Here is a 16709-nt window from a genome sequence, read left to right as displayed (position 1 = left end):
TAGTTTTCATGGCCAAAGAGAAATTCATACTCTTGCCTCCAGAGTTACAGTCCAATGCTCAAACTACTACACTGTACTGGCTCCTCCATGTTCATAGTAGCTTTCCAAATATTTATATAAGATTGCTTGAATCATCATTTGCAAAACAGCTTCTAACCCTGTTTTCAAAGCTCACCATATTATAGTCATGGTATAGGCTTAATGCATATTTTGGCTACCATTAGCAAAGGAAATGTGAAGATAATTTGTGTGCAAAGGCAGGGTGTGAATTGCATAGAACCCTTCCAGTCTCCAAGTACCAATTTGATGAAAAATTGAAACTGTGATTATGTTTTTGTTTTGTTTTGCTCTGCCTATGCAGATTGATAAATGTAACAAAGTTATGGCCAAATTCTTGAAAGAAAAGCTTTAAATAAATGGTGCTAAATTAATGTTCTGAATTTAAATTTGGCAGGTTTCGATCTTCTCTTAAATCTGTTGGAGGCTTTGGATTATCTCTAATAGAGGTAAGATCACACTAGTTAGACTGTTCTTATGTTGTGTACTTTTCTCCCTAGATAGCTACTGTATTCTCCTCCTCCATCCATTTTTGTTGGCATAGAGGTCTAACTACCATATCCTAAAGGCCCCAGATCCCATCTGATCTCAGAAACTAACCAGGTTTAGCCCTAGTTAGGAGACCATCAATGAATACCATGTGCTGTAGGAGAGAAAGGTGGGGTATAAATCCAATAAATAAAATATTTCAGAGGAAGGGACTGGCCAAACCACTTCTGCGTACTCCTTGGGTAAGAAAACCGTATGAAATTCATGGGGTTATCTCGCATAATTCATGGGGACAACACACACTTACCTAAAGCTATATTGGAAACCAGAATTAATGGATTAAAAACATTGATTTAAATTAGGGCTGGAGAAGCAGTTCTTCACAAAGCTTGGAATGTTAGGTTTGGAAATTGATAATGTGAAATATTGTAAAAATTGTGAAATTAATTCATTACCATCAGCACTAATTGAATTTGTTTTGTTGCTTAATTTATTGTTTGTTAATTTGTTGTTTAGAACATTGGTTTTAGGGCACAACCTAAAACAAGCTTTAAAGAGAATGGTGTAGAAGTTGTCCCTGTGGATCCTAGAAACACATTTTGTTATCAACTGTTTCAAAATTCCTCTTCCCATCCAACCTAGAATTTTTCTCCACGTTGGCTACAAAATCCATATTAATAATATTGGCTGGAAATGGTAGGATTCCAACATGTATAAAAACTTTTAGAATGGAAAAATCTAAGGGATATCATATCACAAGTGCTTGAATTTAATTTGTCACTCTTCTGCATTTCTCTTTTCTTTCCACATGTATAGTTAATTCACTCTTCAAATGCCTTGCTTATGAAAGGTCAATAAGGAGTGATTTATTTTTGTTACAATGCACTGATTCCATTGTAAGTACAGCAATACGTGGGTAACCACAAATATCACTCAGTGAGTCAAAACAGAGAATTCTTAATCAGAAATGTTTTGAAGGCCTCTGAGGATTGTTCTGCACAATTGAATCACTGCATCCTTTTTTCTTTGTTCAGTCAAGAAACATGAGGTAAAGAAATCAGTAGTAGAGTGCATGTTTGGCATGCAAGAACCAAATTCAATTGATATCATCTTCAAATTACATCAAAAATTCAGTTGATAACATCACACGTTGCCCACCACTGTATGCAAATACTCAATTCTAAGATATAAATTTATTAATTTTTGTTTACATATAAATGCCTTTAACATAGCATAAAAGGTATTGATTCGGTTTTTACTCCAAAGCTAACATGCTCATATTCTGATTATTTAATACTAATCAAGTGAATTCTTTAAGAATATGTATGTGCTGTATTTACATTTTTAAAAACAAAAAAATGCAATCTCATTTCAACTTTTTAAATCTGTGCAGTTGTATTTAAATGATTCATATCCACCCTACAGGATACAGCCATGGTTTTCAAACTGTGCCATGACTAGAAAATCTGATGTCCTCCTCTCACCCATCCTCACTGTGGCTGCACCAGTACTGCAGAAATCATCCAGTTTGACCCCACTTTAACTGCCATGGCACAATGCTCTGGAATCCTGGGATTTGTAGTTTGTTATGTTACCAGAGCTTCCTGACAAAGAAGGCTAAATATCCCACAAATCTACAAATACCAGAATTCCATAGCATTGAGCTGTGGCTGTTAAAGTGCTGTCAAATCGTAATATATATGCAGTGTTGATGCAGCCTAAGATAGTGCTAGATTTTTTTCGGTCCTGCTCTTAGCTGGTTTCTTTGGTTCCTCTATCACTTTCCCTGCAGCAGATGCTGACAGCTGCAATCAAATTGGGGCAATACTCATAGTAATATAATGTGCCCTTCCTCTTTTGAAAGTACTTAAGTTCTGATAAGAGGATAGTGAGTTTTTGGAAAGAAAAGGATTTTTAGTGAAGTCATCCTGTATATAACCAGTATCAGCCTGTGTTTGGGAAGTGCTTCATTTAACACACTTGGGAAAACACTGTAGAAAAGGCTGATGACTCTCAGTGACGTAAGGGACACTGAATCCTGAGATAATTAAAACACATACCATGTAAACAGCTAACCATCTGCCCAATTGGAAGCCCTGTAGTTGGATGTTTTGTAGGAAGATCAGTCTGAATCTAATTTCTTCAGTATTAAGTCTGAGGGTAGGGCCGATAACTCTACATTGATGTTATGTTTGGGGTCTAAGGACAGTGGACACTAGGAGTGCAAATAAATAATAAATATTGAAGTGTTCTAGAGTCCTTTGTAGAACCACTTTGTGGTTTAAAGCTTTTTCCAGAGCGTTGTGTAGAGTAACTGGTTTGATGTCTTCTGTGGATAAGTCTTGAAAAGAGGGTCAGAGCACTTTTTCAGTTCTGGCTTCCTGGACTGCTTCTTGGAATAGGTCTGTTTGCCCTTCTTTTTCAGGTTTCAGGAGAATAGTAATGTTTTGCTGTGCCTTTATTCTGCAGTCCTGTTCTCACTAACCAGCAAATAAATTTCGTTGAACCCAGTCATGCCAGGGATTACAGAGGAGTACGCATTACAGGATTGTACTGTTAATCCATTTTAACTTCCTGCTGTAGCAATGTATTTTGAAAATGATCCAGTTATTTTATTCCCCTCTTCCCTCTTAGTCTGTTCTTTTAATGATGTGTGTAGTCTTACTCAAACATAAGTACCACCAAATTTAGTGATATTTACTCAGTACAATTGTTTTATATTTTTCATCCATGACTGCCTTTAGGATCCTTGGGGATATGTCGTCTGAAAATTGAAGTAGAAAGTTTCTGAAATTAATTGAATAAATGATAGACTATCCCTTCCCTCTCTTGCTGTACACAACTACACATACACCTTGTGCCTGTCACTACAGCATGAGTTGTTCCACCCTGGTTTCCTTCTGCCTTTTTGTAAGATCCTGGGGGAAGGCTGGGTAATGTGTGATACAGTGAACCAAAATGACACATACTAGATTGCTTGGGCCTGAGTTGGTTGGCACAATCTTAGGAAAAGTTTTGGGAGCGGCTTCTTATGATTGTCAAGTCCCCTTATATCCGACTGAGAGGCCTTTTCAAAAACATGTGGTCACTCATAGTTAATGTGTGTGACCAATGTTTTTACATCTCTCTCTACCCAAGGCAGGATTAAGGTGTTTGGGGCCCTGTAGGATTTCCAAAAAAACAATCTAGCTACCCTCTTTGTGGATGTGTGTGAGCTCCCATGTTGGATGTCTCAAAGCCTTGTGGAGTGTCAAGCCAAGAGCAGCTGTCTGTGGGGCCAAAGTCAAGCTCTTTCAGACCCAAAGGAAAGGTCGGATCCAGGTATCACCTTGTTTGTGTCTCAGCTGGCTTGAGCAAATCCAGACACTGGCTCCAACGTGCTGCTAGCCTCTTCACTTGTTCTGCAGAGGTAAAATGGGTCCAGGGAGGACAGTAAATGCTATCAATCATTGGGGGAAGCAGGGAAAGAGAGATCTCCAGCCCCTACCTCCCCAGAAGTGTGTGTGTGTGTGTGTGTAGCATCGCCAGCAGAATGGGCTCCCTAGTCACTGAAGGCCCTGAAAATTTTGCTCCCATTGCTTCCACCTAGACTTTCATGTCCGTTAGTCACTCAAACAGAAGGTAAGATATATGGCAAAATGAAATTTCTTCTCTAAATTTGGGTGAGCTGCCCAGAATGACTTCCAAACATCAAAGCATTCAGTGTTCAGGATAATATTTCCAATTTGCATTTTAAACAAATCAGCCAAAACCTATGTGTAGGCAGGTTGTGATGGAGAGAAGTAAGTGAATGTGCTATGTCCCTAAAAAGGTTTCACTGTACTTCAGCTTGTTAAATGAGGCATTCCTGTGTTTATGCAGTTCACATTACTTTGGAGGCAATCTTGAAAGGTTGGCTGTATATTTGATTACAATTAAACAGGGTAGCCAACTCTAGTAGGTCTGGGGGCAAATGTTCTGCCCAGGGATATGCGGGAGCCTCACAGGCTGCCAAATGGCCAGAGGGTAGGGACTCAAAGCAAGCATACCAGAAGCCTACTTCTGTGGGATTTTTTTTTTTTGGGGGGGGGGGCTTTAATTTGAAATATTTAACAGTGCATTTTTTAAAAGGGGAAATGTCCTGCTTTCGAGAGAGAGAATTCTACCTTTTTAGGGAGAAAATAAAGGGGGGGGGGATTGGGGGGTCTTCATGTGGCTCTAGGAGTCTACCTTGCCCAGAGGGATAGCATGGGAATTTACATAATAGTGCAGAAGGAAATAAGGGAGCATTTGTTGTGTTTTCAGGTGGAGGATCCTCATGCTAACTATTAGAAGGTACAGTACAGCAGTTCTGCTTTCTTTGCCTTAATGGATTTTTGTTGGTAAGGAAAAAGGCAGAAGCAGCAGTGGGAAGCAAAGGAAGGATTATTAGTGGAGAACAGAGCTGTCTGCAGCCCCCATTAAATTTCAGTGAATGCCTTAGGGTGATGATATGACAAAACAGGGTGATAAAATTTTTGCCTGACATAGCTCTTAAAGCCATCTTGAGATCTCTTGATATAGGGTAGGCTATAAATATTCTAATAAATAAATACAAATAAATAAATAAAGTGGCACTTGTCTTGTTGCAGAGGCTGGGAAGGTAGTTGTATTGTGACTGAGACTTGGTTCAAAATTTTGTGCTCTTGGCATATTCTTTCCTTTTAACAACGCACAGGTGGACAATCATATCTACCTTTTGTACCTGATGATGAATACGAAGATATCCTTCTGTGGTCTTTTTGTGTATGTATGTGCCTCCAAGTCGTCTGTCTACTTCTAGCAACCCCATGAATTTCATAGAGTTTTCTTACAAATATATTACAATGCTATAAATATGGTGAATGTTGAGGTGGACAACTAGTAATAAAGATTTTGAGAAATTCAGAGGGAATGAGGAGGAAGAGCAACAATTGAAGATAAAGGCTTGTTACAGACTGCCAAAATAAAGCTGCTTCGGGTCTCTTTAGAGGTATGCTGTTTAAATGATGCATGCATCCTAAGAATCTGGAAGCTGCACCAAAGCTGCACTCCAGTGTTTAGGAATGGAGTGTGGCTTTGGCGCGACCTCCGGACTCTTAGGACCCATGTATCATTTAAATAGCATACCTCCAAAGAGACCTGAAGCAGCTTTATTTTGGCAGTCTGTAACAGGCCAAAGAGTTGTTTGAATCATTTCTTTGTATGCATACTTACACCTGTATTTTGTGTGAGATAGTTCCTGACTTTCCAATTATATTCTTACAGGTTATCATTGCAGATTATTGAACTTTATTCAGAAGAATACATTTCCAGGTATGACCATTTTCAGTGTATCAACTATTTTTTTAAGCAGCATACCAAAAAAGAAATGTTGGTCATGTATTATAAAGCCTGCTTTTTTTTTTTTTGTTTCTTGTAAATATAAATATACTTGCCCTGAATCCATATCTTTCTAGGGTTCTGTTAATGTGTGGTTCTCTAGCCAGTTAGGTGTTTCTCCATAGTTAAGTAGCTTGAAGTAAATGGAAAATCTTTAATTTTACAAAGCTAGTGATTGAGGTCCTGATCAGAACTACTGATTTAGAGCCTGGATCAGTGCTAATAGTATGCATCACAAGATCCTGGATGAAACTGGTTGAGGGGAAGGGAGGATACAACTCAGATGACCAAGAAGCTTCCTATCTAGGCTGAGAGGGGAAGAAAAATGAGATCATTTTCCATCTTGAAGGGCAAGTTGGTTTCTGTTCCCTTTGGCATATATGAGACAGGCTGCTTCTTGATCACCTGAGCCATTATTTTCCCCCTCCTCCCCCTGCCTGTGACTAGGTCTTCCAAGGAGACACTTTTGGATGGTGTACAGGAACTACTGAATACAGTCGGCCGTTCTTATACCTGGATTTTTTATACACGGATTCAAGCATACACTATTTGAAAATGTTAAAAAAAGTATAAATTTCAAATATCAAACCTTGATTTTCCATTTTTTTTTTTATAAGGGACACCATTTTGCTGTGTCATTATATTTAATGGAACCTGAGCATACATGGATTTTGTTATTCATGGGGGATCTTGGAACCAAATCCCAGCATATAACAAGGGCGCACTGTATCTCCTTGCGTATCATCCCAAAAAAGACATATGCACATGTAACTCTGAGTTATGAAGTTCTGAGTCACTTCTGCAAGGGCAGTCTCACCGTGCATGTTGAAGTCCCCCAGCACTAATATACGTGGAGACTCCAACACCAACCATGAGACTATGGGTAGCTCATGAAGGGATACTGTTGAAAAGTGGAGTAGGCGGTACACCAACAAAATTTCTATTCTCTCCCTGTTTCCAGGATCAATGAGCAGGTGGCAAGAGTAAGTCTTTCTTTGTGCTTGTAGAGATATACATGGACAGTGGGGTGAAGAGGGACAAAATTTTATCCTCCTTAATTTATCACAAGTCAATATTCTCCCCTATTACAGCCATTCATGTTTGTTTTTGCCGGGAAAAAAACCCTTGGAAATTTCATGAACACAGAGTTTCTCTAGTGTAATCTTCATGCTGTAGAATAGGATGATACTCATGGGGACATCTTAGTGTTGGTGGGCTGCAGTTCCCATCTTTCTTCACTGTTGGCTGTGCTGCTCGAAGCAGCAGTCCTAAGTATGGAGTTTATTGACCAGGCCCTGGAACGGGCCTATAGCATTCCAAAAGAGATGGGAACGGGAGGCGACATAGAACAGATTTTTACCGCACAGGAGAATGCCGCTGCCACTGCCTCTACAAGTTCCCATCCTGTTCCGGATGCATCCCAGAGGGGCCGATTTTTGGGAACACTTCCAAACCGTTCCCGAAAATCGGCCCCATTCCCATCCCGTTCTCTTTTGGAATGCTACAGGTCCATTCTAGGGCCTGTGCGATAAACTCCCATGCTTTGAGGTTGGTGTGACACTCGTTCCTGGTGCAGAAGGTGGAAAGACACCTTCCTGCCCCTGCTGTACCCTCTCTGCTGGCCAGAATTATTGTCTGTTCTCAACTAGTAACTGCAGCATTTTGTGTTGGTGATTTGGAACATCTGAGCTTTGCCCAGTACTGCATGTGAGATGTCTGAGGCATTGTGTGTATGTGCTGTGTAAGGAAACTGCTGTTCTGTTTATCTACATAAGCCTCACCATGTCCTTCTGAAGAGAAATCTCAACAAGAGAGGAATGGGCTATAGACAGCAGGGTTTTTTCCTCCACTCGTACCCACTTGGGATATCGCCTTGAAAAGACTATTGTAATTAACTCTACTGGAACATGGGGGGGGGGGGGGCAGTATTTCTCTCAAGGCAATTTAAAAGCTAATCCTGGCTTTGGCTTAGGGTTTCAGGTTGAAGTATCCTATTTATACAATTCAATAGTTACTTTTTCTAGTTCTGGTGTCAAAGTGGGATACGTTGCTTTTCATGAGGAAAAATGAAGCCCACTTGAGGAAGAAAAGGTACATCATGGAAGGGGAACTATGAAAAGTAGCAGCTGTCAGTCAGAAGACCGCAAAAACATCAACCTGCAGCTCAACAGTAACAGCCAAATGCTTTCCAAAATAGAAGCCCGCTAAGCTGATAAGAGAAGACATACAGGGTGAGGGGGCAGCTGGAATGGCTCTGCTAAGTATGCCAGGGGGAGAAGGCACCATCACAAAGGGTGCTTCTATGCAGAAGACCCCTGCCACTCACAGTGCAAGAACATTGTGCTGCTTTTTTTCTGTCTTCTTTCCTTAATGGATTTTCTCTGGTAAGAAAAAGAAATAATGGAAGGCAGAATGGGAAAAAAAATGGGAAGGGACCTACAAGATGAAGATGGGGTTGTCTAGAAATCCAGCAACCTTCCATGATTATACAGTTTCATCTAGAAGCACCATAGGAGGGACACTTCCAGGCTTTTATTCTGTGTTAAGCCTGCCTCAACCATGGCATTTTATGCCGATTTTGAAAGAGTTAATTTTGGGACTACAGTGGGCCCTTGGTATCTGCTGGGGTTTGGTTCCAGGACACCCCAAGATACCATAATCCTTAGATGCTCAAGTCCCATTATTTACAACACCATAATGAAATGGTGCCGCTTATATTAAATAGCAAAATCAAGGTTTGCTTTTTGGAATGTATATATTTTTGAAATATTTTCAAGCCGTGAATAATTGAATCCATGGATAAAAACCTTTGATAAGGAGGGCTGACTGTACTGCTGTGAGAATTTGCCAGTTGGTATGTAGTAGATTCCAAATGTAGTCCAAAAAGTAACTTTTCTAAGTTTAGAGTTTACAGAGGATCAGGTTGACATTGTTTTAATATTTGTAGCTGTTACATTAGATTTTTTTTTCTTTTGGCAGAACGATCCTGAAGGGAGGATTACTTGTTTGCTATTATTACCTGAGAAGAGACACCCAGTTCTATGTCAGACATCATAGCTCCAAATTGTTTGATTCTTTCAAATTCTGATATGCCAGTGTTAGTTCAACACATGTAGCCTGATGAATATTATAGATAAAACACCTTGGCATCCATATCCCTTGGCTAAAGGATTCTGTGTATATGGAGAAGGATTTTGCTAGCAAAGTAGTGAAAATCTAGAAAACAAACTTTGCTTATGTGCCGTTAAGAGGAGCAGATGAGTCAAATGCTACTCTGTTTTTCCGGTGTGGCAGGAATAAATCTGGATGCTATGATATGTTTCCAGAAGTGGACTCAGAGACACACCCAAGCAAAGCTGCAAAACAGGATGCTGTTCCATAGTGTGTGGAATCCCATCTGCAAGTAGTGTAAACCTGATGCAGTCTGCCAGGAGTGGAAAACTCAATAAAATATACACTCTGGCATTATTATTTTTATAAGCTAAATACTTCTAATACTGCATAGTGTACTTCTCTTGCATGCCACAGCTATAAAAGATCATTCAGTCATTCATCTAGTGCAATAAATTACTTTCCCTCTCTGAATATTATAAATCCAACATGCATATCCAAATAACAGTGAACAAATAACAGTAACCAGACTTGATAGAGTTCTTTGCGTTCCATTTATATTTCTGGGTCTCCTTTCCATTTTGGACCATAGTAGGGCAGTTTGGTTAAATAGCAGTGGTGTTTAAAAAAGTATAAAACAGAATTTTAAATTACCCCCATTCTAGAATTGCTCTTGTGTGTCCAAGGGTGAGTTCGGCTCCAGGCAAAGTATAAGGCACATCAGATAAATTGGATAAAAAGGCCACAACTAATTATTGAACACAGCTGCGGATGGGTTGGCAAATGCATGGGACAGGATCTGGGCATTGACCAAGCCCACTTGTTGATCAATGAGCCATAAACCCCTGACCAAAAGCCAGAAACAGAAGTGAGGGTTTAATCCCAGAAGGGAGCATTTCTCACAACTAGGCATCAGATTCCCACTGACACTCCCTCACAGTCCCATAAGGTGTCCCCTTGTTGAACTGTAAGATGGCACCCAAAGCAAATTTACCATCACCCAAAGCAAATTTACCATATGTTTAGCATAAAAGACGAATGTTGAAGAGAAGAGTATCTCAGTGGACATTAGACTGTGATGAACCGAGAAGTGTTGGCAACAAAGCACATTGTTCAGATCTTAATTCCGTTTAATGAGAGATGATGCCAAATATCTCTTCAGATCTAAAACTTCTATATAAAAGTAGACGCCAGACTAGAGTCTTCCCTTGACAGCATTGATCATTCTAGCCGGCTTGGATGGTATTGAGTGAATAAGCAAGACTTGTAATGCCTTGCAGGCTGTTAAAGCCTTAATTTGTGTCTTGAGAACAACAGATGAAGGCATGTCACTTGTGTGGAGGAACTGAAGGATGAAAGCAACCTTCTGTGCCTTTTTGCTTGTCATCCTCTTTTATTACATGCAGATTCTCGTGTTGTGTCACCTAGAGATAACAGACATAGGTCCAGTGATGTAGTTCTGCAGAGCATAGATAGGGCTGTCTCTCACCTTCATTGTCAGCAGGAGAGAGAAAATTGATAGCATCCTTAAATTTGTTGGAGCGCCACCTGCTGTGTCTAACAATGGGAGAGCTAGACTTGATATCTCTGCCCTTTTAGTCACACCTACAGATTATTAATCTACAGTGTCTTGTGTGGTTGTTTTTTTTTTAACTATTAACATTTTATAAGAATGGGGAATGCATTTGTGTTTGCTAATTCACTTTTGACTGCATCCAGACTGAATAAAAAGACTCAGATTTTGTTGCTGGTTTTTTCAATTTTTTTACCAGGTTAATATAAACTGACCCAGGGAGTTGGTATAAAACATCTCTGGTGATAACTGGAGCTGGCAGAAAATATTCTGGGATAAACAAAAACTGCAGATCTCCAAATTAAGATGGGAAAGAACAGGATCAAAATCTGAGACTTTCTGGTCTTTTAAATCTGACTGGATGCACCCATACTCAGTCATAGGTCTAATCTGGCCTAATCTAAATAATGCCGTCTGACACCACTTTAGCTGCCATGGCTCAGTGTTGTGGAGTTCTGAGATTAATTTGTTGTGGTACCAGCTCACTCTGACAGAGAAGGCTAAATATCTCAAAACTGCAAATCTCAGAAATCCATAGCATTGAGCTATGGCAGTTAAAGCAGTGTCAAACTGCATTTTAAGGCGTCGGCTTAAAATAAACCTACTTGGTTCCTTTTCATTTAAGGACCCTGCAGTTTGGTTAGGTGATCTAGTATACATGTTACTCCCTCTTTGCTTTTAATTATTTGATTCTGAAATACGTAAAGGTGGCTTTGTCCTTTTCTAGTACAAACAATACTATAGCTTTTCATCTATAGTAAGAAGTAATGATTATCCAACATACGAATTTACAGTTTTCTTTAAAACAAAACAAAAGCAAGCATCTGCAATGCGATTTTTGGGAGCTGTTTTTCACTTTGCCTGGATAATATTGCCACTTAGTGGATGACTCCTCAAACTGCATTCTCTTCAATACACACACACACACACACACACACACACACACACACACACACTTTTTTGTTTTGTTTGCTTTTTCATAGAAGGAGTTTGAGCTTTATTGCTGAGTTTCTCAAAATAAATCTGAATTTGATCTGCAGTTTTTTAATGATAATTTTTTGCTGTCTTTTTGACAAACATGTATGCCTCAACAGTCTGTTTAGCAGTTGACATAAAAAACAGAATGTTGACGGAAACAAAATATAAAAGAAAATTAGTGCTAATAGTTGATATACATAGTAATGCTACATAACATTCTCATTGGTTTCCACACAAGAATTCAAATTAATCCCATATATAAAGTATTTCTGTAGGAGAAGAGGATGGGCAGAAGCAGGGGGACACAACAGTAGCAGCAACATTGAAAAAACATGTTGTCTTTTTTAATGTGCCACCTTCAGCCAGTTTACATCTCTGTGTCCCTAAAAGGGAAGGCTGAAAGACCAAATTTTATGATGCAAACATGTGATTCTCAGTTCCAGAGACACACAGTACTGTGGGGATGTTTCCATTGTAAGATAGAGGGGAAGCAGGTAGTGTGTGTGTTCACAGTACATGCCCATGTGTTTGCTTAACTCTTCCACACTGACAAATTTTCTTCCACATCCTCGCTTCTTACTGTCCCATCCATGTGCTCTGGGTGGAGAAGTTGTGGAGAAGTATTGGTAAATGGAGAAAAGATTAACAAATCCCATCTATTATTGGAAAATACATTTCCTGGCATAATGTGGAGATCTGCCTATAGCTTTCCATTGTCATAATTAGAAGTGCATTTAAAACAGCATAGATTTCTTCATAGATTTTTTTTTTGTCAGATGAGCATTATTTGTAAGCAGCTTTATTACCTGCCAGGAAAGAAACATTTACATCTGTTAAACTTCCAGTGGGCTGTGTTTGCACTGCAGAAATAATCCAGGTTGACACCACTTTAACTGTCATGGCTCAATGGATTTCTGGAAATTATAGTTTGGTTGGGCACCGGACCTCTCTGATACAGTAGGCTAAATGTCACCCAAATCTACAGTTCCCTGAATTCCATGGCATCCAACCATGGCAGTTAGAAATAGAAATAGAAATTTATTTATTGTTAAAAGCTAAAAGCCGTCACAATATAAAATATATCCAACCAATAAATACAAAAATAGAGTTTTTTTTTAAAAAAAGCATAAAAATCACCAAAAACAACATGGTAAAGTTAATAAAAGAGATCCATCAACAAAAGGCCAATAATACATCATAAATGATAAAATAATATAACCATAAAACTAGACTGGAACTAGCCATCATTCCCATCAAGAAAGCTAATTCTAATCTTGCTAGCAGCTAAACCAAATTTTGCTACCATAGAAGTAACAAATGCATTGTTGCCAGCCAAAAGGACACAAGTCTGCTGAAAGCAAGATCTACCAGAAAGGGATTTCAAAATACAATCAAGAAACCTTTGTCTAGGAGATATATACAGAGGGCAATGTAGAAGGTAATGTTCTATATTCTCCACTTCCCCAGTTTTACAGATACATAGTCTTAGATGGACGGGTGTGTTATTATATCTGCCCGTCAAATAGGCAGAAGGCATACATTGGAATCTTAGAGCAGTAAATGCTTTTCTAGCAGGGGCCAAAGTAAGATTAATAAAGTAATACTCTAACCCAAATGAAGTCTTGTACAGTGGGTACCAAAGAGAAAAAGAAGAGCTTGAAAGTGAAAGAAGATCGGCCCATTTGGAAGCAAGATAAATTTTCTCTTTGATCAGTTGCTTGACTCTACGGGTGGCATAATTTGGAAGTGAGTCCACATTAATCTCATAGCTCTGTAATATTGTTCTAACTATAGATACCCAGGAGTTTGGCGAATTAAGAGATATTTGTTCTGAAAAAACATTTTTTGGGGAGCCTAGAATCACTCATGGATAACAACTTTAACCAGTAGAAGGCAAGAGCAGTATGTGTACCAGCAAGAAGAGTAGATTGGCCTGTTTCTGCTCTCAGAAAGGAAACAGGGGTACACTTAGGGGCAGCCAACAGGGATCTTAGAAATAAGTTCCAAACAGTTTCTAAATTTGATACACTGTTGTATCCCCAGATTTCTGCTCCATAAAATAACTGAGGAACAATTTTTCTTTGATAAAATTTTTCTTTGATAAAACCATGGCAGTGAAAGTGGTGTCAACCTGGAATATCACTGTAGTGCATACGCACCCTGGGTTTCAGATGATACTCTGCAAGGAAATATTGCTAAAGCCCAATATGTTCCATATAATAATTTGTTATTGAGTTTATCAGAGATGAGAGTCAAGCGAAGATATTGTTCATTTTTTAAAAAATATTATCTGTTGTATAACTAAGACTCTGATTTCTACTCCAGAACCTTTAGCTGAAGTTCTTTGCTGAAACTCAGCTTCTTTAAAAGACAACAGTAATACCAATTAGAAAATTAAGCAGTTCAGACATGATGTATGAATGTGAGGAATACACATTACCATGGGATTGTGAATCAAATTTATTGATAAATATTGTGACAGTTGCTAGCATTGGGTTTTATCTCTGAGTTAAGGAATTTTTGTTTCTAAAACAGAAGGCATGTTGTGGCTATTCATTAGAAGTTATAAATGCAGAACACCTCTACTTGACTAGGAATTCTACATGATAGGTTTATTTCAAGTAATCAAGTTTCATTCAAACTTGTGTAGAGAATTTCAGTCTTTCCTGACTTGAAATCATAGAATGATAAAAGATTTTAACACCATCGCTCACCGTGGGTTAAGCGCCACTAAAGCGCCAGTAAAATGTCCTTGAAGCGTGTAAGTGATCAAGCCGGCCATGCTTCTGAAACGTCAGTGAAGCATCCCTTGCCTCTACTGTCCTTGAATTGTTCACAGAGCAGTCATTTCCTATTAACACAAAGTTCCCATTAATAGGAAATTGCTGCTCTGCCAACGATTCAAAGACGGTAGAAGTGAGGGGACGCAACCGGCTTTCTCACCCTCGCGTGTCAGGGACGTTTAACTGGCAATTTACTGGTGCTTAACCCATGGTGAGTGCTTTTGCAAAAATCTTTATAGAATCATTGAAGAAACCACAAGGGCCATCCAGTCCAACCCCATTCTGCCCTGCAGGAAGACAGAATCAAAGCACCCCCTGTGACAGATGGCTATCCAGCCTCTGTTTAAAAACCTGAAAAGAAGGGGAATCTAACAGTCCCCAAGGAAGTGTGTTCCACTATCGAATAGCTATTACTGTCAGGAAGTTCCTCCTAATATTTAGGTGGAATTTCTTTTCCTGTAACTCGCTCCAGGTCCTTGTTCCAGGTCCTATTATCTGGAGCAGCAGAAAAGCTTGCTCCATCCTCAATCTGACATCCCTTCAGATACTTAAACTGGGCTATCATATCACCTCTTAACCGTCTCTTTTCCAGGCTAAACATACCCAGCTTCCTAAGGCCTGTTACAGACTGCCAAAATAAAGCTGCTTCAGGTCTCTTTGAAGGTATGCTATTTAAATGATGCATGGGTCCTAAGAGTCCAGAGGTCGCGCCAAAGCCACACTCCATTCCTAAGCACTGGAGGGCAGCTTTGGTGCAGCTTCCGGATTCTTAGGATGCATGCATCATTTAAACAGCATACCTCCAAAGAGACCCGAAGCAGCTTTATTTTGGCAGTCTGTAACAGGCCTAAGTCTCTCCTTAAAGGGCATCGTTTCCAGACCCTTCACCATTTTAGTTGCCCTCCTCTGGACACATTCCAGCTTGTCAACATCCTTTTTTAATTGTGTTGCTCAGAACTGGATACAGTATTCCAGGTGAGGCCTGACCAAAGCAGAATAAAGTGGTGCAATTATTTCCCTCGATTTAGACACTATACTTCTATTGATGCAGCCTAGAATTGCATTGGCCTTTGTAGCTGCCACATCACACTGTTGACTCATGATCAACTTGGGGTCTGCTAGGACTCCTAGATACCTTTCGCATGTACTGTTGTCAAGCCAGGTGTCCCCCATTCTGTATCAATGCACTTCCTTTTTTCTGCCAAATGCAGTTCCTTACATTTTTCCCTGTTGGAATTCATTTTGTTAGTTTCAACCCAGCTTTCTAATCTATTAAGGTCATTTTGAGATGCCAGAAGCTGAATCTGAGACCTGTTGTGTTCCAGATGTGTGCTTTATTACATATGCATATTCTGTATGTGAGCCCAGTTTAATAATTCTCAGTGTGTTAGCATTTCTTTTGGAAAGCATAAAATCTAGTTAAAAGAATTCATGCCTCACTGAAAAGGGAAGTGAACTACTCAAGTGGACTACTATGTCCCTTTTGCATTTTTAAAGAAAGCTTAGTTGCCAACAGGTGAATATTTCTAACCAGTGATGTCCAGCCCAGTAGCTATTTACTGGTTATTTTTGTTAGAGTTCACATTCCTTTCAGCATGTACAAATACCTTAATTACAGAGAGAACAAGAAAGGAAATCATGTCTTTATTTTAATACTTGTGCTGATCCACAGTAAGTTCAAGTTCTCTGTAGACACTGGGCATAGTCATGATCATTAAATGCTGCATTTGTTTGTATCTGTCTACTCCTTGTGTGTCATTGCAGTGTCTCGAGATCACCTGATATGATTCCACCTGTGCAATGAAGGCATTGCTCAAAAAGATGCTTGATTTTTATGGGATCTCTGAAACAACAGAATTTTCAAAACTGACAAACAGTCAAGAATCACTTGGCACTAGCTTCATGCAATGAAACATGGGATGAGAATGAATCTGTGAGGATTAAAGAGCTATTGATTCCACAAATGCTTTTCTGGGTCTTGTTTTTGAGCACCTGGAAGCTGGCAGTTTCTTCAGCCCAGGTTGTAGCTTCCTACAGAACATAAAGTGATATACAAAATATGCATACAGGTTGAGGCTCCTTTTTCTGTAATTTTGAAATCCAAATTACTTCAAAACTCTTTTCATGAGTGGCTTAAATAGTTACATCTTTGTTTTTTGATGGTTCAGTGTACTCAAACTTTGTTTCATGCACAAAATTATTTAAAAATATTATATAAAATTGTCTTCAGGCTATGTTTACAAGGTGGATTTTAAACATTAATGAATTTTGTGTTTAAACTTGGGTCCCATCTGTAAGATATCTTATATATGCAAATACGGGTATTCCAAAATCTGAAA

General features: G+C 39.2%; 1 protein-coding gene across 2 annotated transcripts in view; it reads left to right on the top strand.

The window, feature by feature from the left end:
• The first annotated feature begins 5812 nt into the window (after nt 1-5812).
• Nucleotides 5813-16709, top strand: part of LOC149305207 (CYFIP-related Rac1 interactor A-like) — a 51397-nt gene continuing 40500 nt past the window's right edge. For both annotated transcript variants that reach the window (XM_089478086.1, XM_089478085.1), the window contains exon 1: nt 5813-5859. The gene's annotated coding sequence lies outside the window, so the exon portion shown is untranslated. The remainder of the gene's footprint in view (nt 5860-16709) is intronic.

This window comes from Sceloporus occidentalis, unplaced genomic scaffold (assembly GCF_023333645.1).
Source record: "Sceloporus occidentalis isolate IW3139 unplaced genomic scaffold, rSceOcc1.0.p SCAF_12, whole genome shotgun sequence".
Classification (NCBI taxonomy): Eukaryota; Metazoa; Chordata; class Lepidosauria; order Squamata; family Phrynosomatidae; genus Sceloporus; species Sceloporus occidentalis.
Note: the sequence above shows the minus strand (reverse complement) of the source record. Positions and strands in the feature narration are given on the sequence as shown.